This window comes from Mandrillus leucophaeus, unplaced genomic scaffold, assembly GCF_000951045.1.
Source record: "Mandrillus leucophaeus isolate KB7577 unplaced genomic scaffold, Mleu.le_1.0 Scaffold82, whole genome shotgun sequence".
Lineage (NCBI taxonomy): Eukaryota > Metazoa > Chordata > Mammalia > Primates > Cercopithecidae > Mandrillus > Mandrillus leucophaeus.
This window is the reverse complement of record NW_012108919.1, coordinates 4,066,500-4,089,295: the sequence shown is the minus strand read 5'-3', so window position 1 is coordinate 4,089,295 and position 22,796 is coordinate 4,066,500. Positions and strand designations below refer to the sequence as shown.

The 22,796-nt window shown below is 40.5% G+C and overlaps 1 pseudogene; it reads right to left on the bottom strand.

The window, feature by feature from the left end:
* Nucleotides 1-15,845: 15,845 nt before the first annotated feature.
* Nucleotides 15,846-16,234, bottom strand: LOC105530401 (annotated as a pseudogene).
* Nucleotides 16,235-22,796: the final 6,562 nt, after the last annotated feature.

Here is a 22,796-nt window from a genome sequence, read left to right as displayed (position 1 = left end):
GAGTCCCTGCTGACATCTTGATGACATGAGTAGGTGACCAAAAAGTTATCAGAGGAAAGGTGAATGAGCCCTTCTATAGGGTGTCTTTTCCTGTGCCAAGTGTTGGCACTTAGTTTTCTGAACTAATGTCCATTGACATCCATTGTGTTCCTGAGACTGTAGCAGGCAAGGGAGACAAGAATCACTATAATATTACTACTACTAAATGTAAACGTACACTAAATTACATACATTATATGATATATGTGTATATATACATATATACCATATACATCGTATGATATATGTATATATACATATATACTATATATATCATGTCTGTGTATATATACTGTGTGTATGTCTGTGTATATATACTGTGTGTGTATGTATCTATATATATCATGTCTGTGTATATATACTGTGTGTGTGTATATGTGTGTATGTGTATTAGTATTACTAATACTAGTACTTTTTTCTCCAGAAGCTTATAATCCATCTAGTAGGATGGGATAAAACAAGCTTACTAATAATATTGTTGCAAAGAATTATCTAAGTTCCCTGAGATTCAAAGCACTATAGAGGCTCAAAAGAAGGAGAAATTACTTCAGACTGAAAAGGGCTCATGAAGGAGGTAGCTTCTGAGTTCAGATGGATGAGGAAGCAAAGCCGGATTTCAACAGGTGGGGGTTTTATATGAGGGCATTTCAAGAGTTTGGGATAGCAAGAGTGAAGAAATCCAGATGAGAAGACGTACATTGTTGCTGGAAGAAGCAGTGCAAATGTGTTTGGTTGAGCAGAGGGAACATGGCTTCCTTCTCCTGGTTCTTGGCCCCAGGAGTCTGGTCATTAAACTATCTCTGTTTCTCAGAAGAGCTCAACCATGTTGCCAAACTTTGACCAACATTTAATAGTGACTGGACTCATTATTCACTTTGTAACTGATCTAGACCTGGCACTCCTACTTTTGGCTCATTTCACTGCTGTCCTAGGATAAGACAAGTTCAGTTAAGATTTGTTATCTATGATGCTTAAAGAAGAGAAAGGACCAAAACACGCCCTGAAAGACCCATTGCAAGCTTATGGTGTTGACTGATTTCTCTCAAATGAAGTCTGAGCATTCATTCATTCATCAAATATTTATTGAGTTTGTTCGTAGGGTCTGAATGTTCCCAGTTTATACAGAGGGTAGTGTATTAACTGCAGTTCGCTGTCTCTATAAAGAGCCAAAGTGATTTCCAGACCCTAGGATTCAAGAACTTTAGGGCTTAATTTGTCTCTATCCTTGAGTTTCCAGACATTCTAAGATTATACAGGGACACTTCTCCCACTTTTCCATATTAAGTAAATAATTCAGACTCACAGAAACTGACATCACTCAAACCAAGCAAAAAGGAAGTCGTTTTGTCTTAAATGCTGCAGAAATTCTGCTGCAGAAAATCAGTGGAGCATCAAAGCAGGTCTCCCATCCGATCTTTCTTCCTGCCATCTGTACCAAGTGAGCAGTTGTTCTTTTGGGCTTCTTGATGGTGCCAGGATTCAGTACATGTTGCCAAAGGCCCTTAATCAAGCTGACGGGTTGAGGACAGAAGGGCAGCTAATTCCTCTTTGGGAAGGTGTACAAAATACTTCTGACTAGGCTACCCCAGTTTCCCACCCAGACTTTTCTGAGCACCAGTGGCCTGTCCTGGAAAGTTTCAAGTTGGACATACAGCCTTGTTTGTTTCCCTTCAAGTTTATGTTCTGGTCTGAGTAGTGAAATCTGCTCAAAGTCCATACTGTTGGAATTGGAGCTTTTGTTTTATGAACTCAGCCGATCTGTGTTCCTGGAAATAATTCCACCCAAAACCAAAATGAGCAGCCTACTCTGCAACACATGCTTTGCTTCCAAAATCTTCATTATTTTTAAGCATGTCCCTAAGATCCCTCTGATGTATCCCTTTTTTGAAATCTTTTAGTTGCACAGAAATGTAAGCCTCAGTAAATAAAATCTAAAAAATTTCAAGTTGTCATATTTTAGGTATTTTTTCTTGCTTCTAATATACTTCCCCCTCTATTGCTATGATAAGGTTGACCTTGTCATATTTACTTGGCAAGTATGGGCCCTATATTTTTTAGATTTCCTAATGCTTTTCTCCATCCCCACTGTGCCCTTGGGAATCTTTTCTGAAAGACATTCATTTGACCATGAGCTTCATGATGGCAGGATTTTCTTGCATGAATAAATGAATAAACATTTGTTACCCAAGCATGAATCAGCCATCATTCAAGACATTTCAATTTAATGCAATTCAACTCAACTCAATTCAATTTTTAATTGTTATTAGCTAGCAAAAGCATGGGGAGCTGGCACAGTGGTCACACTTTTTTTTTTTTTTTTTTTTTTGAGGTGGAGTCTCGCTCTGTTGCCAGGCTGGAGTGCAGTGGCGCGATCTCAGCTCACTGCAACCTCCGGCTCCCAGGTTCAAGTGATTCTCCTGGACTACAGGTGCGCTCCACCACGCCCAGTTAATTTTTGTATTTTTAGTAGAGACAGGGTGTCACCATGTTGGCCAGGATGGTCTCGATCTCTTGACCTCATGGTCCACCTACCTAGGCCTCCCAAAGTGCTGGGATTACAGGCATGAGCCACTGCACCCGGCCCACACTTTTCTTTGACTTCACAGGTTTTAGTACATGTTAGGAAAATTCTACCACAGCAGTGGCTAGTAGGTCACCACTGCTGGCCGAGAGTATACACTTTGGGCCACGGGGAAGATAGGACAGTCTTCAAGCTGAGAACCTTTAATTCTAAATCAAGGACTTGTTCTTTCATATCAACTTTTTAAACTTAAAGAATTTATAACTCTTTGCAGTTTCTGTGGTGGGAAGGTGAAAGGTGATCTTTTAGAAAGGACAGTTAAATGTTATGAATGGAAGAACTGTTAGGGAATCCAGTCTTTTCAACCATAGAGGAACATGTAGACTTGGATTGTGCTTCCCTCTACCCAGTGATGTCACTGCCTCCTACAAGCTCAAGACCAGGTCATTTCACTAATGTGAGGGTAGTGGAGGCCCAAGCAAGCATGATTAAAATTGCACAGGAAAGCTAGGTGTCATTAACAGGTAACTGCAGGAAGGGACAGGGTGGGGAGAGAACTTTATTCAGTGGTGACTATAACAGGACAAGAGTCAGGAGACAATGTCCCTGGTCAAATGACACCTTGGATGCCCCAAGATCTCTCATTTAACGATGGATGTTTTGGTTTCCACACTATAAATAGTATTTTTGACTGCATATTTTTAAGGAGTGTCTGGGAACCGGTACTGTGACAGCATAAGATGATAACACCAAATTCCTTAGAAAAGGCTATACCACAAAACCCATGAATCCAATACTTTATGTTGTGCTTAACATTCCCAACAAATGGTTGTAATTCGTTGTAATAATCTTGACCACACCAATCACCATCATCATAGAAGACTAAACACTCCATTTGAAACTCTAGAGAAATACCAGGTCTTCATATCACAAAGTCTAAAATATGTGTAAAGAGTTTTTATTTCTGCTTCTTCCTATCCCCAAATCTAAACAGACAAACAAACAAACAAACAAACAAAAGTCACACTTCTCAGCCATTTCTGATGGAAACCACTTTACTAGAGCTAAGCCTCTCAAATTCACATTTCAGTCCTGGGATCTCACTTTCGCATTGTAATTTAAATAGATTGTGAATTGTAGTTTTCTTAATGGAAAACATACAGTCTGGATGGCCCTTTTTAGTAGGAGGATGCATCTTGAAATTGATACCAGGGCAGTATATTCTTGGGGGCCCAGCTCTCTCCTCCTTTTTCCCTTCTGACTTCCCCTAGGGGTTGCAAAGTTTGGTCAGACAACCTGCTCTTGGTTTAACTCGTAACTTTCAGCGCTCTTCTTGGCTTATCTATGGTTTAGGAAGCATCTCTGAGTATGAGTCTTTGCATAGCACTGTCTTTCGATTATTGTCCCGATCTAGGTGTAGAACCACCAGGTGGAACTCCAGAGACTCTCACCTTAGCACAAATTCTAACTCAGTCAGTGCCATTCTCATCCAGTGGCAGTCTTTTCCAGTGACAGTCTTTTCCCCCTGTTATCCTGGGTGTTACTGAAAGAGGCTTTATGGCAAATACATAATATAACATGTTCAAAACTCTTCCATTGCTTTTTTCTTGCCATTCTCATTTCGACTAATTTAAAAGAGATGCCTCAAGCCCACTCGTCTGTTGCTTTGGGCTCTTGTTTCTAAAGCACACCAATTCTTTCCATGGACAACTCTGGTTGCTTTCATCCAAGGAGGTCTAAAAGGCCTCCTTTAAATGAAAAAAGGTTGCTGAACCCTGATTTAAATATCCTGGGCCCTGAGGCAGTTAATCATTAGCAGAATGTCTCAGTAAACTTTATTGTCTTTGAGTTTCAAATAAGTAAGTTGGGTGTGGAGCAATTTTCTTGAGCAGAAAGCTGAAATGATCCGAGATCTCTGGAGCCAACTATGTTCCTGGCATTGCTATAAAAGGAGAGAGCTTCTAGCTACAGAAGACTATTCCATACCCTACCACAGTCCCAGACACAAAAGTGGGCAAACCTGGTAAAGACGCACTTTCCTGTTGCACCTGTAGAAAGTTCATTTTGAAATCATTCAATTGGGAAGAAGGCTAGTTCTTGACATACTACTTGTTAATTTTGCTCACAAGCCTCAAAAGACACTGCCTGTACAGCAGTCATTTTATGACCTCACACACAGGGCCCTCCCCTTCCTCATTCTCGGCAGTAGCCCATGGGCACACCATTGTACTCACAGTGGCCTGTTATTTGTCAAGAGGCTGGAGTCCGAGGTAGCACTGTAATGATTTAGCCCTCTGAGGATCATTTATCAAGTAGCTGTGGATTGGTGAGATTCCCTACAGACTAGATAATAGTTGGCTACATTGGCCGTGGGCTCTAAAACCCAAGGCAGAAGGAGATCAATTCCAAAACCAGGAAGTCCATTTGATTGTGGGAAGGGTCTTGGTATCCAATGGCTCATAACTAGCCTTTTTTTCTCCAAGTTCCATGGAATAGAAGGCCACAGAAATCCAGTGTAGACCCAAGGTGGTTTCAGAGTCACTAGCAACCCTAGTCAAACGGACAACTTTGCAGATACAAAATAGACGGAGGTTCTTACTCAGAGGCAAAGTCTAAATCTAATTCTCTAAAATAACACATGGAAGAAAAAGAGATCTTGTGTTCATTTTTCTTCCTTTTTTTTTTTTTTTAATCAAAGTCTCCGATGGAAAGTTTTTGATATGTTTTTTAAACATCTTTTGAATGATTTTTTTCCAGAGGGAATGAAATCATGGGAGACACTAACTTTGCATCTTCTGGCTCACTCTGGTTTTACCTAAATATATCAAGAATGGACTAGGATTCTAGGTTCAAGATAAAAAGAATGGTGCGCCAGAATTCTACAGCCATTGAAAGGTTGGATCTCGACATACTGTCTTCTGTTTGTCTTCCAAGCCATTCTCTACTAGAAAGCAAGATGGCGGCATTGATGGCTGCCTCTCTGAAGCAGGTGTTGAACGTGCATCTTCGAAATCTAGTTGCTGGTACAGGAAGTGGCAGTTTTAGCTCAAGGAAGGGATATTCTTGGAACAACCTGTTTTCCCAGCTGTTCTTTCCCATTCCTTGATTTATTCGATGTTTGGGAGTTTAAAAAGTGCCTCTTATGAGGATCATTTATTTCTCCCAAGGATCCAGTGTTATGTCAGTTTGGTGTGGTAATGGAAAAACCATAAAATGCCTGAGAATTTACAGTGCCACTTTAGTTTTTGCAGTACAGCTCAATGACCTCTAGGTGGTGGTAAAGGTTTCAATCAGTTTTCATGAATGGAATGAACAGCTAGTCCTCAAGTTGCTCTGTAGGATTTTAAAGAGTTAATTGACAAGACAAATAAGGTTAACTAATTTTCTTGTGGCTTCAGTATTACTTTTTGTTCCCGATTCTCAGTATATGGCTTGTATATAACAAGGAGCTCTAAAAGTCAAGCACGAGATTGAAAGCATGGCTCAGGAAATGGTTATTTTAGTTTAGATCGCTCTTGAAGTTTAGCCGGGTGCCTGTAATCCCAACACTTTGGCAAGCCAAGGCGGAGGAATGACTCAAGGTCAGGAGTTAGAGACCAGCCTGGCTAACACAGTGAAACCCCGTCTCTACTAAAAACAGGAAAATTAGCCTGGTGTGGTGGTGCACGCCTGTAATCCCGGCTACTAGGGAGGCTGAGGCAGGAGAATCGTTTGAGCCCAGGAGGCGGAGGTTGCATTGAGCCAAGATGGCACCATTGCACTCCTGCCTGGGGGACAACAGAGAGACTTCGTCTCAAAAAAGAAAGAAAAGAAAAAACAGAAGTTTTAGGGCAACACACTTCAAAGGAGATTCAAACATCTCTGAGTTTTAATTTGTTTACAGTGAACAAAATATAATTTCTTGTTTTAATGGAAAGGTATTTGGTCATGAACTCCCATTAACCAGGCATCAATTTGAAGACTAAAGGAAAGAAACATATGGATTAGATTTCCTACAGAAAACCTTTTTTTCCTTTTCTTTTTTTAATTTAACAGGAAAAACATGCTTGGAAAGAATCTCTTGGGCTCAAAAAATAAGTTTTGCAAAAAAACGGGTGACAGTAGGTACTTCACAAACACTTGTGTTCCAATGTGTTCTTAAATTTTAACTTAGAAAAGGAGTGGACATAAGAAACCTTGTCTTTCTGGAGGTCGGCCTCTTCTACAGCGTCAATTCCCAGATCCAAGCCCTAGAGACATTGTGAAGATCTACAGTTTATTTTTCACATTCACCTCCTACTTTGGTGCGTTGAGTACGGAGACTCCGAATAACACTTTTCAGTAAGTCTCGAACTATTTGCTGCAGGGGTCTTGGCCCAGGAATGCCCCACACTTTGACTGCCAGGGTTAGCCTGCTATTTTGATTTGTTGACTTATTTAGGCAACAGCAATATGTACAGTAATGTGCCACAAAACAGTGATTCAGTCAGTGATGGACCATGTTTGCAACAGTGGTCTCATTGTTAGTGAACAGGTTTGTTCTGCCTGAATGCTACAAGCCAATCAATGTGCCCACCTTGAGAGGTGAAGCCAGCTGGACTTCCTGGGTTGAGTGGGGAATTGGAGAACTTTTCTATCTTACAAGAGGATTGTAGATCGCACCAATCGGCACTCCGTAGCTAGGATTGTAAAATGCACCAATCAGCACTCTGTAGCTAGCAAGGGGGTTGTAAAATGGACCAATTAGCACTCTGTAAAACGCACCAATCAGCATGCTGTAAAATGCACCAATCAGCATTCTCTAAAACGCACCAATCAGCATGCTGTAAAATGCACCAATCAGCATTCTCTAAAACACACCAATCATCAGGAGTCTAAAAGTAGCCAATCGTGGGGGGGATTGAAAAAAGGTCACTCTGATAGGACAGAAATGGAACATGGGCGGGGACCAATAAGGAAATAAATGCTGCCCCCTCCACGCCACCCCTGCCCCCCAGCCAGCGGCAGCAATCGAGGAAGCGTTGTTCTCTCCTTCTTAACAATAAATGTTGTTGCTGCTCACTTTTTGGGCAGTTATTTCAGAGGTGTAACACTCTCCTTGAAGGTCTGTGGCCTCATTCTTGAAGTCAGCGAGACCCTGAACCAACAGGCGGGAATAAACTCTGGACACAACGGGTTTCTGCGAAAGAGAAAAGACGTTATTCATGAGGCTGCTGTGCGAGGAGGTGGGAGAACGAGTTTCAACTGTGCCTCACTAAAACGGTCTTAAGGATACTTACGGGATGGAAAGTAAAGTGTGCGGAAAGGCGAGTGGTGAGTAGGAAAGGTGATGCAATCAGGATTTCTGCTCAAGCGAAATCAGGTTGCATGGTTCATTATAGGAGACATGTGCAGAAAAAGATGGCGTTATCATGATGTAAGGGTGGAAATTTTGGCCCTCTGATGTCAAGAGGTCACCCACCGGCACGGATCCAGTTGAGGAGTTGGTGGTCTCTATAGACTTGACTTGGACAAGAGGTGCTGCTTTGAGCAACTGTTACTACAGTAACTCAGGGTCAGAGCTGTGTTATCTACAAGGAAGCCAGTGGGAATTTTAAGGTCAGTTAGAAGTAAGCAATTAAAAGCAGGCAAGCAGGTTCAATTTGGTGAGCTTAATCAGGTTAGCCTTCTGTTTAACCGTAAAATTATAGTAAAGTATTTTTGCAGTAGTTTTTCTATGTTTCTTTATTTTTGTGAGTTGGGGTCTGGCTCTGTCACCCAGGCTGGAGTGCAGCGGTGAGACCACGGCTCACTGCAGCCTCAACCTCCCAGGCTCAACCATTCCTCCCACCTCAGCCTCTTAAGTAGCTGGGACCATAGGCACGTGTTACCAGGCCTGGCTAATTTTTATTTTTATTTTTTGTAGAGACGAGGTCTTACTATATTGGTAGGGCTGGTCGTAAATTCCTTGCGTCAAGCATGCCTCTTACGTCTGCCTCCCAAAAGGCTGGGATGACAGGCATGAGTGATCACCTGACCACCTTGTCTACGTTTAGATAGGTTTCAATGCACAAATACCAATGTGTTGCAATTGCTTACAGTGTTCAGTACAGCGGCAAACTATACAGGTTTGTAGCCTGGGAGCAGTAGGGTCTACCGTGTAGCCTAGGTGTGTGGTAGGCTGTACCATCTAGATTTGCGTAAAGAAATTGCCTAATGACACATTTCTCAGAAAATATCCCTGTTTTTAACTGACACATGACTGTATTCATTTTAGCCAGCTTTATTCTAAAAAACAACAGACGTAGCCAGATTGTTTGCATGGCAAGCTATAATTGCTACTAGAATGGCCAACTTGAAAAAGTCATTCCACAGATGTTTGTTAATCACCTATTATGTGCAAGGTAGTCTGCTGAGATATGTTACCCGGGCTGCTGTTTTCTGCAAATAGACAGAACAACTCTTTGAAATTTTATCTCTTACTCCCAAACACTCTTCTGCCTCCATAATTTGTTTTTTAACTACAGCTGCTCACTATTTGGTAAGGGGCAGCTAAAATAGTTTCATCTTTAACATCGACATTACTTTCCCATTTAGCCTTTAATGTGATCTTGTGTGCTATTTGTTTGTGTATTAATATCTGTGACTGTGTGTGTTATACTCAGAAACTGCCTTGCCTTTCTTCAACTCTGTACCCTTGCAGGGGAGGCCCTTAGAACCCCCTTGCTCTTTGAATTGTGTGCTCTTTAAATTTTGAAGATGGAAATGGAAGACTTAGGGTCGTAGTGCCTACGAAGCACTTTCTCTTTCTCATATGTTGTTTCATTTGTTGTCACAGCAAAGCAAATCACTTCAATGAAAAGATCACAAACTTTGGAATCAGCAAACTACAGCTGGAATCCTGATTATGCTACCTTACTAACATGTTCATCTTGGCCAAGTTATTTATGGATGTACGATTCCTCGGCTGAAAATGGGTTCCTCATAACAGCCCAGTTTCAGGTTGCTTGTGAAGGGCCCGGTGAGGCACCATTTATCAGTGCTTAGGAGGCATTTCATTTTGTTCTGACTCCTTTTTTCTGATGAGGAAAAGTGGAGAACATGAAATAGCACAATATGTCTGTTTCGTAAAACTAATCTACAGCTCTAATGAGACTACATAAACTAAATGGGTATATTTCAACCATTTTGCATCAACTTTATTGCTACTGGAGATAAATTTAGGTTAATTCTGGTTTCCTGTAGTTGCCTGAGGGAGTGTAACTTCACATATCCACAGTGTAAAATGACTTATTCTCAAAAGATGTTTGGCTGTGTCCTTCGAACAGATGAACTAACGTATGTTTTCTCCAGATACAGATACTCTGATTCAACCTATAAGATTTAGATGTTGCCATTTACTATATAAAATATGCATTGGCCTAGGAAAACTAACTGAAAGCTTATTAAATTGTCTTAAAAGTGCCAATAATATTTCCACCAGAGTATTTTTTCTTTCTCAAGCATCTGTACTTTTGAAGGTCTCCAAGGAGATAGACATGAGTATGAAATCACCCCCCTAGCATGGGCTGTGTGTGGGGTGGGGAATTGGGAGATGTTGATCAAAGAGTACAAAGATCCAGTTACAAAGGAGGAATATGTTTTCGGGATCTATGGTACAGCATGGTGACCGCAGTTATGATAATGTAGTGTATATTTCAAAATTGCTAAAAGAATGTATTTGAAATGTTCTCACTACATAAAAAATGACAAGTATGTGAAGAATGGTAATTGGCTTTGATATCATCATTCTGCAGTGTGTACATATATCAAAGCTTCATCTTGTACCCCATAAATATATACAATTATTATTTGTCAATTAAAAATAAAAATTTTAAAAAGGAATTAGCAAATGCTGCAAAAATGGCCAACATAGAGGACATTTATCTTTGGGGTGCTCCTGTCTTACCTTTTATACCTTTCTCTTTGCTCTTACATTCTCCGGTCCCTTCTTGCCATCCATTAGTTCCCTGATCCCCTATTCTAAAAATCCCTGTAGACCCAGGGATTGCTCAACCTGCAGGGCTATGTCATTAGCCTTTTCCCCTGACAAAACCTGTTACTTCATTTTGCTCTGCCACAGTTGGGAAAGCAATGGCAGACTAATTCATCTTATTGACTCATAAGCAATTTATTATTCTTTGGGGGTGGGAGAAGAAAGGAAAGCTTGGGATATAACATTCTTTTTTAAAAATTTAATTTTCTTTAAGTTCTGGGATACATGTACAGAACATGCAGGTTTGTTACAGAGGTATACATGTGCCATGGTGGTTTGCTGCACCTATCAACCCATCATCTAGGTTTTAAGCCTTGCATGCATTAGGTGTTTGTCCTAATGTTCTCTCTTCTCTTGCCACACACCCCCTGACAGGCCCTGGTGTGTGATGTTTCCCTCCCTGTGTCCACGTGTTCTCATTGTTCAACTCCCACTTATGAGTGAGAACATGCAGCATTTGGTTTTCTGTTCCTGTGTGTGTTTGCTGTGAATGATGGCTTTCAGATTCATCCATGTCCCTGCAAAGGACATGAACTCATTTTTTTTTTTTGTGACTGCATAGTATTCCATGGTGTATATGTCACATTTTCTTTATCCAGTCTATCACTGATGGGCATTTGGGTTGGTTCCAAGTCTTTGCTATTGTAAACAGTGCTGAAGTAAGTATATGCATGCATGTGTCTTTATAGTAGAATGATTTATAATCCTTTGTGTATATACCCAGTTACGGGATTGCTGGGTTAAATGGTATTTCTGGTTCTGGGATCTAACATTCTTAATGTAGGCCGGTTGTGCTACCTTATTTTATCCTGACAACTATATTAACCCATTCTCACACTGCTGTGAAGTACTACCTGTGACTGGGTAATTTACAAAGAAAAGAGGTTTAATTGGCTCATGGGTCTGCAGGCTGTACAGGAGGCATGTCTGGAGAGGCTTCAGGAAACTTACAATCATGGCAGAAGGCGAAGGAGGAAGGAGGCACGTCTTACAAGGCCGGAGCAGGGGAAGGAGTAAAGGGGGAGGTGCTATGCACTTTTAAAACAACCAGTGCTCATGAGAACTCACTATCATGAGAACAGCAAGGGGGATGCCTACCATCATGTGGGGAGACTCCCAAACACCTCCCAACAGGCCCCTTCTCCAACATTGGGGATTACAATTCAACATGAGATTTGGACAGGGATGCAAATCCAACCTTTATCAACAACTATATGAAGTATATATATTATTTTCCTTATTACAGATGAGAAACCTGATACTTTGAGAAGTAAAGTTGCCTAAATAAAGTCATAAATGGCAGAAGTAATTGATTTCAGGTCTTGAAGACCCCAGAGCATGTAGGCTGTCTGCAGGTGTACTAACAGAGGGATTTACATTCACCTGAAGACACAGCCTGGGCCACAGAGGTCAAAGAATCCCCAGCACAATGGCAGGCCGTGACGAGGATCTTACTCCTTATAGAGCCAGCTCCAGATCTTAGTAGACAGTCCCCCACACCCCATTTTAATTCAAGATATGTCCTTTGTTTTAGAAATGACACAATAGGGGCAGGTTCCTTGACCTGCTATTGTTTTTCTTTGACTAACCAAGAATCTTTAATCCATGGGCAACCCAGTGGGAGCACCCAAAACAGAGTAGAGACACGGGATGTTGAGAATGGTGGTGAGGAAAGAGCAAAGTCCCCTGCAGTGCAGCACAGAGATCTCAGCCTGCTTTGCAGTGGGCGTAACACAAGGCTCTGAGGTGCTCTCAGAGAAGCTGCTCTTCCAGTTGCTACTGAAGGGTGTCAATGGCCAGACCTAGCTTAAGAAGAAAGAAAATAACTCTAGGCCAGTGTGGTGCCTCACGCCTGTAATCCCAGTACTTTGGGAGGTCAAGGCGGGTGGATTGCTTGAGGTCAGGAGTTTGAGACCAGACTGGCCAACATGGCAAGATCCTGTCTCTACCAAAAATACAAAAATTAGCCAGGCATGTTGGCCACACTTATAATCCTAGCTACTCTGGAGGCTGGGACATGAGAATTGTTTGAACCTGGGAGGCGGAGGTTGCAGTGAGCTGAGATCGCCCCACTGCACTCCAGCCTGGGTGACAGAGCGAGACTGTCTCCAAACAAACGGACAGACAGAGTTTTAGAAAAATGAACTGATAATGGGTTCATAATGGGATAGGGAAAATGAGAGTGTTTGGAAAACAGTACAAATTTTTTGTGGTCGATTTTTGAGTGTAGACCATGAATCTGAACCAAATCCCAGAGTGAGAAACCCTCGGCCTATCTTTCTCCACAGTGCTCGCCTTAAATGACTTTTTAATTAAACCGCTTGGGGGTTAGGGGGTGAGTGGGACAAGAAGGGAAAAGAAAAGAGGGGGATGGGATTGTGAAGGAGCCTACTGTGCCATTTTAGTGTCAACATCTCAACTCTGCAGGTGGTTCGTGTTAAGATTCTATGAGGCTACCCAAACAGATTCATGTGGCAATAAATTAAATATTTCAACTTTCTTTCCCTTTGGTTTTTTTCTTGCAGCTGAACTGGTGGCAAGCTGGAGTGGAGTGTGTGAATGGGTAAAAATAGGCTAGTAGAAAAGCCCAGACGTCTGTTGTAAACCATAGTATACTTATCGACAAATGCTGTATCGACAGATGCTGATTGCTGGAGAGGCAAGGCCTGGGTGTTTATGTTTAACACTCTGAGAAATAAATAGACAGTGTTGCTTGTGACCTGGAATTTACTGCTGTCCTTTCAACCCTCAAGCAAATTAAGGAGAAACCTGCTGGACTTGCATGTCAGTGGGAACAAAGTAAAACACTGTCCAGTGCCAGAGGGAGCCGCCTTTTCAAAAGAAAGGGAAAATATCCCATCTACTGGTTGGTTGGTTGTCCTCCTTGAGTTCCATTTTTAAATGTTTACTTCACCTTATTCATGTTAAAAAAAGAAACAAAAGCCTCAAGAAAGGGGAGGGGGGAGGGAGGATGTGGTATAGGAAGATAAAAGGGAAACTTTATAAAGAGATACATCAACCAATTGCAATATGTAAATCTTATTTTAATCCACTTTGAAATGACATATAAAATAAATGAGGAAATAATACAAAGAAAAACTATTTTTGAGGCAATGAGCAAATTCGAACACTGGATGTTTGAACATGTCAAGGAATTACTGTTGGATTGTTTGTTGTGATAACAGAATAATAGTTATGTTTTCAGAAAGAGTCCAAATCTTTTAGAGATGCAAGGAAAATAGTTTTAGATGAAATTGTATAATATCCTGGGTTTGCTTCAGAGTAACCCAGGGAAGAAGGGAGGTCAGGGAATGGCTGGAAATACACATCCAATGAGATTGGCCGTAAGTGGATAATTGTTCAAGCTGGAGTTTCATGATACGATTCTTTCTGCTTTTGTATGAGAAATATTTTGAAATATTCCATAGTTTGAAATATTCCATATTGAAAAGTTAAAGAGGAAGCCCCATGAGATCAGGCTGTGATCTCAAACAGCAGAGCTGCCCTGATGAGAAGCCTGCCATCACTGGAGGAGTATCCCCAAAAGCCTGAGAAAGCTTCCTCCTCTTAAAATTGCTTTTGTGTTGTTCCCATGAACTCACTGTCTTGGACCAGAAACAAACCATGAACAGTCCTTTTTTGAATCAATTCAAAGAAAATACGGTAGGAAGGAGCTGAGCAGAAGATGAATGTAAATGAAAGGGAGCTAAACCTTGTCAAGGGCAACCTATAGCCAAGGTGAAGATACCAAGTGCACTAGACCACACAGCCAGCCATGCACAGCCCGCTATGCCCAAGACCCCAGCAGCTGTCTCAACAAGAGCCACGGTTCATGATATCTAAGCCAGGCCTTTGTGGTGTTTGTGTCTTTGGACTGGTGTACCTTGGTACATCATAAAAATCCAGATGGTTTTGCTTCTTGATTGAAATAATTCTTTTGCAATGGATTTTGTGGCAAGTTTTCTGAACAAGTACTATATACTTAAATGGCTTGCTGGAAGACAGCAAATGTGCCCTTCATGTCTTTGAAATACATCTGAAGCATTGGGCCAGGTCCCTTTTTATAGAATGACATCTTGAGGAAGATTCAGTTACATCTTTGGGCGATGACTCCAGGCTGCTTACAAAGGAGCGAGAGGGTTTTATCTCCATGTCAGGTAGGCAGAATAACAAGACAATAAAAGCTCAGAAAAGCCAAGCCTCCTGGGAGATACTGAACTCAAAGACCAGAGCTGAAGAGCTAATGCTAAACAAACCGAGGAGCATGCCACAGCCTGGAGCACCAAGGACTGCTGCTAAAGAAGTTTCGAAGTAGTATTGTTTCTGTCTTCATTTGCAGGCCTGACCTCCTCAAAATAAAAAAAGAAAGATGGAGAGACAGAAAAGAAGAGACCGGGAAAGACAGCTGTTGACTCGTGAATGCGTATGAGAGGAAGGCAGTATGTCCCATCTGGGGCTTTGATGCTGCATCTTGGCTTTTCTCAAATCACGTCTCCAGTTCACTCCACCTACCACTTTCCTTCACCAAAACAAGCCTAAATATACTACTACTACTTCCTTTTTTTTTTTTTTTTTTTTTTTGACACTGAGTCTCACTCTGTTACCCAGGCTGGAGTGCAATGGTGCGATCTCGGCTCACCACAACCTCCACCTCCCGAGTTCAAGTGATTCTCCCGCCTCAGCCTCCTGAGTAGCTGGGATTACAGGCACCTGCTGTCATGCCCGGCTAATTTTTGTATTTTTGTAGAGACGGGGTTTCACCAGATTGGCCACGCTGGTCTTGAACTCTTGACCTCAGGTGATCCACCGGCATCAGCCTCCCAAAGTGGTAGGATTACAGGTGTGAGCCGCCGTGCCTGGCCTCTAAATATACTTCTAAATGAAAAAAGCAAACTGCTCCTTGAGCTGGCACTAGTGGGTAGTTTGAAAAAAGCAGATGGGGAATTCAAGAATATAATTCTACTTATCTTGGCATCTGGAGAAAAGATGTACCTGTATTATTTTTTAAGATCCTTTACCTTTTAAAAATAAACTTTTAATCTTACAGCTGTTTTGAATTTACAGAAAAATTATTATGATAGTGCTGACAGTCCTCTCATGCTCCACACCTACTACCCCCTATTGTTTTTTTAATATGAAAAGACATTTCATTATTCTGACTTTACTATATAACATGTTAGTGAACACCCTGGATTGCATTTTCTCAAATGGCAAATGAAGAACATTTCTCTTTGATTCCCCTGAGTACCTCAGTCATCTGTCTTTTAGAAGATCTAGTTTCTTGCACCATCTTTAGTACTGTCCATGAGGATACTGACAGTGCGTAACAGTAAAGAACGTTTGCTAAGTTGTTTTCTCATTGGTCTTTGCTCAAAGTGTTCACGTTTTTCTTCCCGTCTGGTTTTCAGCACTTAATCTTGTATTTCTTCATTATTGTGCACAGAATCTGGTTGAAGGATGGGTTTTGTGTGTTCATAGGGAATGCCCACAGAAGAGTGGTAGCAGGCTCACGTCCTGCCGTTGGAAGTCACAGCAAGCTCTACTTTGCAATGATAGTCTTCAGGTAGAGAAGAATACATAGATTTATAACACACACAATATAAAGCTCCATTTTGCATTGGCAATAAATGTTTCAAGACAATTTGCTTTACTATCATCTATTTTACTGCTGCTACAGCCATAGGGTGTTGAGATGCTTGTCAGGTGGTATAAATATCTTCAAAAAGGATGTTTTGAAGAGAAAATGCTTTGAAAATTTGCTTCTAGGCACACCAGTTTTCATCACTTGACAGCTCCTCAGCTCAAGTCTGCCATCTTGTTGCCGCCAATATTAACATCTTACATTTGTGTGGTGCATTTGTTACAATTAATGAATCAACATTGTTACTATTTACTAAAGCCCATAATAGATTCATATTTTCTCTGTTTTTACCCAACATATTTTTTCTGTTCCAGTAACCCATCTAGGATCTCACATTACATTTAGTTGTCATTTGCTCTTAGGTGCCCCTTGGCTGTGACAGTGTCTCTGACTTTCCTTGTTTTTGATGACCTTGATAGTTTTGAGAAATCCTGGTCAGGAATTTTGTGGAATGTCCCTTAATTAGGATTCAAAGGATGTTTCTCTCACGATTAGTCTAGGGTTATGGGTTTTTGGGAAGAAGCCCTTTAACTCTTTCATCTTAGTGTCTGAACATCAGATGTTTGTTCCTTTGAATCTCTTCAAAGCCAGATGGCTTTGGGCAGCACAAAATACTCTGGGCATGTGTTGCTCTGTCTCCCTGCACATTTATTTGCCTTCTAACACCTTTTGCTGTTTACTCGGCTAAAGAATAGAAACATATTTAGAAACTGGGGATGTACTTGGCAATAGCATCTGAAAGGTGTATATGAAACTCATGTCTAATTATAGTTGTTATACAGGGAGGTTTAAAAAATTAAACAGTAGTTGATTATTTTAGTCACACATATATATGGTACATAAATTCTCTTGCCCTATCAAATAGGAGATCTGGATTTTTTTCTGAGATAATTTGTAGCCTTTTCCGTTTATAATTCTAGTTGCGAGAGGAATCTGCATCATCTTTAACAAGAGTGATTATTAGAAAATTTAATAACATAATCCTTCATATTAAGACAACTAAAGAGAAAAAGATCATATAATCATCACAGAGGCAGATAAGGCACCTGATAACACTTATAAAATATACATTGATGACTAGTTTTTAAAATACATATGATTATATATAATTACATATATCATTATATATGGTTATATATGGTACATCATTTATTGAAATATATAATGTATACTTTATATTCATATGTGTTTTTTAATATGTTATATATGTGATTGTGTGTGTGTGTGTGTGTGTGTGTGTGTGTGTATTTTAGCTCAAAAGCCAGCATCTTATTTAATATGATAACACTGGAGACTTTCCATTAAAGTAAGGAGCAAGGCAAGGGATAGTCATGATCTCCACTGCTGTTTAATACTGGGCTGGAGGTCCTAGTCTATACAATTAGATAAGAACAAACAATTAGAAGAATAAAAATTGGAAAGAAAGAGATATAACTATCTCTGTCAAATCAATGTCAATGTGTAGATGAGGGGTGTCCAATCTTTTGGCTTCCCTGGGTCACACTGGAAAGTAGTATTGTCTTGGGCCACACCTAAAATACACTAACACTAACAATAGCTGATGAGCTAAGAGAAAAAATTTGCAAAAAAAATCTCATACTGTTTTAAGAAAGTTCACAAAATTTGTGTTTACAAAGCTGTCCTGGGCCCCACGTGGCCTGCAGGCTGCGCGTTGGCTTTAAGCTTGGTGTAGACCTTATCTGAATCCTCATTCAAACACAAAAACTGAAAAAAAAAATTATTTTTATAATAAAACTTTTGGAAATTCAAACATTGACTGGATACTGGCTAATAGCAATCACTAGTGAATTATCGCTACGTTTAAGTACGATAATGGCACTGCAGTTTTTTTTAACATTCTTCTCGTTAAAAGATACCTGATGAAATACGTGTAGATAAATGATATATGGGAGAATGTAGAATCTATATTATCTATAATTACCCCACAGATAAAACAAGATTGTCCATGAGTAGACAATTGTTGAAGCTGGGTGGATGGGTTCATGGAGCTCATTATAGTATTCTTCCTACTCTTGTATGTGTCTGAAATTTTCCACAATAAAAATTTAGAACAAGATTAAAACAAATAAGACAAAATAGTATCATGCATGTAATCTTAATGGTGAGTATATAGTCATTGTATTATTTTCCATTCTTTTTTATCTTTGAAATGCTTATAATTAAAATCAAAACAATTTACAAATACACAAATTATTTTGATTTTAATTATGAGCAATTCAAAGATAAAAAAGAATAGAAAGAATAGCTGTGCAGATACTTCCATTGGGAGAGGGTTTTTTTTTTTAACTCTATAAAATCTTTGTTCTTAAAAAAAAAAAAGAAAAAAAGAAAAAAAAAAGGCCTAAAGTAAATAAGTGTGTTAGTTCAGTTTCACACTACTATAACTGCCCCATACTGGGTAATTTATAAAGAAAAGAGGTTTAATTGACTCACAGTTGCAAATGACTGGGGAGGCCTCAGGAAACTTACACAATCATGGCAGAAGGGAAAGCAAACCCATCCTCCTTCACAAGGTGGCAGGAGAGAGAAGTGCAGAGCAAACGGGGAACAGACCCTTATAAAACCGTCAGATAATTGTTGAGAACTCACTATCACAAGACAACAGCATGGGAGAACTGCCCCCATGATGCAATCACCTCCTCCAACACCTGGGATTACAGTTCCCTTCTCCAACACCTGGGGATTACAGTTGGGATTACAATTCAAGATGAGATTTGGGTGGGGACACACAGCCAGACCGTATCAATAAGCAAAATGTTCAAGTCTGTTTACTCCTGGTAGTGGGCACACAGAGTCTGTTTCTTATTCTGTCTTTCGTTTGCTTAAATTGTTCCTTAATTTAAATAATATCCTTTATTTTTTGAAAATGCCTGTGTGTAATGCTGAGGTCACATTTGCCTTCTAGGGAAACTGCTTGCTGCTGGGCACAGAGGTCACCAAGAAAATTTTGCACCTGGAGATTTTGTATCAGCAAGAAGTGGATAGAAAAGGGAGAGGGTCGCTGGGAGGAAGGTAATACTCCCAAATTCCAGTCCGCTATACACTTTCCCATACTCTGAGGGGCTCTCCAGAAAAACTAAAAAATCAAGAGGAAGGTATCTCCAGGGTTAGATCTTTCCTCTACTTCCTCAGTGGTGCCTAAGGCATCCACCTCTACCCATGTCCCCATTGTGGTCAGCACCTCCTGGCCTTGATCTAGAAACTGCACCCTCAAGAGTTACCCTCTCTCTGGGGAAAGGCAGTTCCAGCACTGCACTTTCAGCATTGGCTGAAAGCCTTCAACAGTTTACTTAGACCTTCTCCCTTTGTTTGGCTAACCCCAGAGAACACATCAAAGTAAGATCTGGTAAACTGTGCAGTGTTTAAACATTTTTTCTTCAAGTGGTAAGACCAAGTGCACATCCCATTTCTACAAGAAGAATTTGAGTTAAGCCTCTGTGATTGCAGAGGGCTAGGGAGGAGGGTAACTTACCCTGAGGGCTGCCAAAACAAGTCCAGTCTTTAGGGAAAGATTCTGCACAGAGACTAGAGTGTGGACCCCATAGCCATGAAAACTATGGCATTTTTTCTGAATTTGAGGCAGTTTTAGAAACACAAAAAACAAAAACCCCAGCAGATACTTTTCTCCCAGGTGGCTTTGTTCCCTCACCTCTGGAGAGCTATAAACCATGAAATTTATTTGGAAAGTGGGGACAGCATTAACGAAGACATAGTGTCAGTTGCTTTCTGTTAATTGCTCTTCAATATTAGTATACTTTTGAAATATGCTTCAAAAAATGATGACTAAACGGTTGAATTTCTAAAAGGAAAAAAATTGTAGGATCAGATCAACCACATTTATTAAGCATTCACTCATTCATTCATTCATCTACTAACTATTTATAAAGCACTTACTATGTTCCTGGTATAGTTGTCAGGTTCTCAAGTTACCCAGAAGACACAGTGGCCATTTACAAGGAGAGGCATTGGGTAAGGATGTGCTAAGTTTTGTCTCCGTTAAATTAAATGGAAAATCAGTTTTTATCTAAGCATTTATATAATTACAGGCAGTCATTATCCAGGTTGTTTTCCAAAGGCCAAATTTGCCTCAGTGTGCCTTTGATTACTGAGACGAGGCACCAGCCACATGAAACATCTCTTCAGAACAAAGCATTCCGAAGAAATTATTACACAGGAGGTTTAGCTCAGGAAAAAGGAACAGAGAAATAGCTTGGGGTACAAAGCTCTTTATCTTGCTTCTCAAGTGCAGTGGTTTAACATTTAAAAGGTTACTTTCTGGAACGTTTTTCCCCTGAAAGTTTCTTTCACACATTTGCAGACAGAAATTACAATAGAGTCATGAACATCTTTCACTCTCTGGAGGGGATTTTCTTGCTTTTACTTATGTATTAGATAAAAATAGCATTTTACTTCTCTTCAAGCCTAAAGACAGGATTACATTCAAATCTGGCTCTTTCATTTTAAAATGTGAATTGTTAACTAGGGAGTAATGAGACCCAACCCATAACCAGGCAGCCCTGGACTTATCCTTATGTCCATAAAGTTCCCAAGTTAAAATGAGCTTCAAAGGTCTGTAAATATGAGGAATGTTACCTCCTTCCCCCTGGCACTTGCAAACATTTTAGTGGTGGTTTTTCCTGGTCAGATCCTGCTGCCTCCAGAGATTTTTTCTTTTTTTTTTAAGCTTATTTCTCTCCTGTGTTTCCTGAACTTTTTCTATTAGGCAAGATCAGAACTCCTTTAGATACCTCCTTGATTTCATTGATTGACAATCTAAACCCTACCGAGATATGTTCCCCAGTTATTTTGGATCTCATCAAGTCTGAATCATGTTCTCCAGTTCACAGAAATGCTAAGATTGCAGCAACTTCGCTATAATAAATGTATAAAATGAGGTGATCTGATAGACAAGCTAATTTAAAAAGAGTATTGACTACTTAGATTTCTAATATTTAAAAAAGACGTTAACTATCAGAAAAGTCAAATAATAAAAAAAAAAAAGCTAGAGGATTTCTTATTTGTGTTCCATAAAATCACAGTGTTAACATTTCAGAGCTACAGAGAGCCTTGTTGATTATCTAATATCCTTATTTTGTTATCATGGAAAGTGAGGCTCTCATATTGTGAAATATATACAGTACTTGGTTATGTTCCAGTTTCCCCGGCATACAACTCCTAAAATCCTTGGAATCTTCAAAGTGGTAAATAGATTTGTGTGTGCTATTGAGTTGACTGATAGCTTTGGATTCCTAGGTAGCTTCAGGATGGGGTTCGTCACCAGAAAGACCAAGGCAAGATTAGAGGGTTGGGACTATTAGTCCCACCCCAACACATTGGGAAGGGGAGAAGGGCTGAAGACTATGTTGGTCACCAGTGACCAATGACTTAGTCAATCATGCCTCCCTAATGAAGCTTTCATAAAAATCAAAAAAGGACTAGGTTCTGGCACCTTCCAGGTAGCTGAACCTCCAGATAGTGGAGGTTCCTGGAAGGTGGCTAGAAGGTGGTGTGCCCAGGGAGGGCATGAAAGCTCTGTGCCCCTTCCTGCATGCCTTGTCCTACACATCTCTTCATCTGTATCCTTTGTAACATCCTTTATAACAAACAGGAAAACTTAAGTGTTTCCCTGAGGTCTGTGAGCTGCCATAACAAATTAAGTGAACCCAGGAGGGTTGTGGGTACCCCAATGTGTAGCCAGTTGGTCAGCAGCACAGATAATACAACCTGGGGCTTGCGATCTGCATGGGAAGGTGTGTGTGTTGCGGGGTGGGGCAGTCTTGTGAGTCTGAGCCCTCAACCTGTGGGATCAGACACTCTGTCCAGGTAGATAGCATCAGAATCAAATTGAATTGGAGGACACCCCATTGGTGTCCACTGAGGAATTATTTGCTTGCTTGGTGCATGGGAGAAACACCTCCTCAGTTGGGTCACAGGAGTCGTCTGTGTTGATTGTTGTTAAGTGAGAGAATAGAGGAAACACTTTGGGTGTGTTTTTCCCCCTCACTTGGCAGGGGGGAATTAAGGTTCCATATGGAATTAAGGTTGCTAATCAATGGGCCCTAAAAAAAGGAGAGGATCCTGGGTTGGTGGAGGGCAGTTTTGTGGGACTGAGCCCTCAGCCTGTGGGATCTGATGCTGTCTCCAGATAGATAGCATCAGAATTGAATTGAATAAGAGGACACCCAGCTAGTGTCCTCTGCGGGATTGATGGATTGGTTGATTGGCTGTGGGTTGGGAGGAATCTCCACAAACTTTTTCTTGCCCAGAGGGCACAGAAGTCTTCTGTGTTGATCGTTGTTGAGTGAGAGGATAGGAAAAACACTTTGTTTTTTTTTTTTTTATTCTTTCATTCACAGAAGTCCACACAGGGGCCCGGAGAAGCAAAAGACAGGACTTTCCCAATATCACATCAACTGACTTCAGTCTTTCTATTCCTTGCTGCAAGATACTTCTACTAGAGAACAGAAGTCAATATCTAAAGAATGTCCAAAAATAAAAAGTCTTCTTTTAAAATGAGGTCTCGGTACCTCTTCAGGGAAGCCGTCCCTTTACAGTTCACAGTTCACAGTTAGGCCTTATTG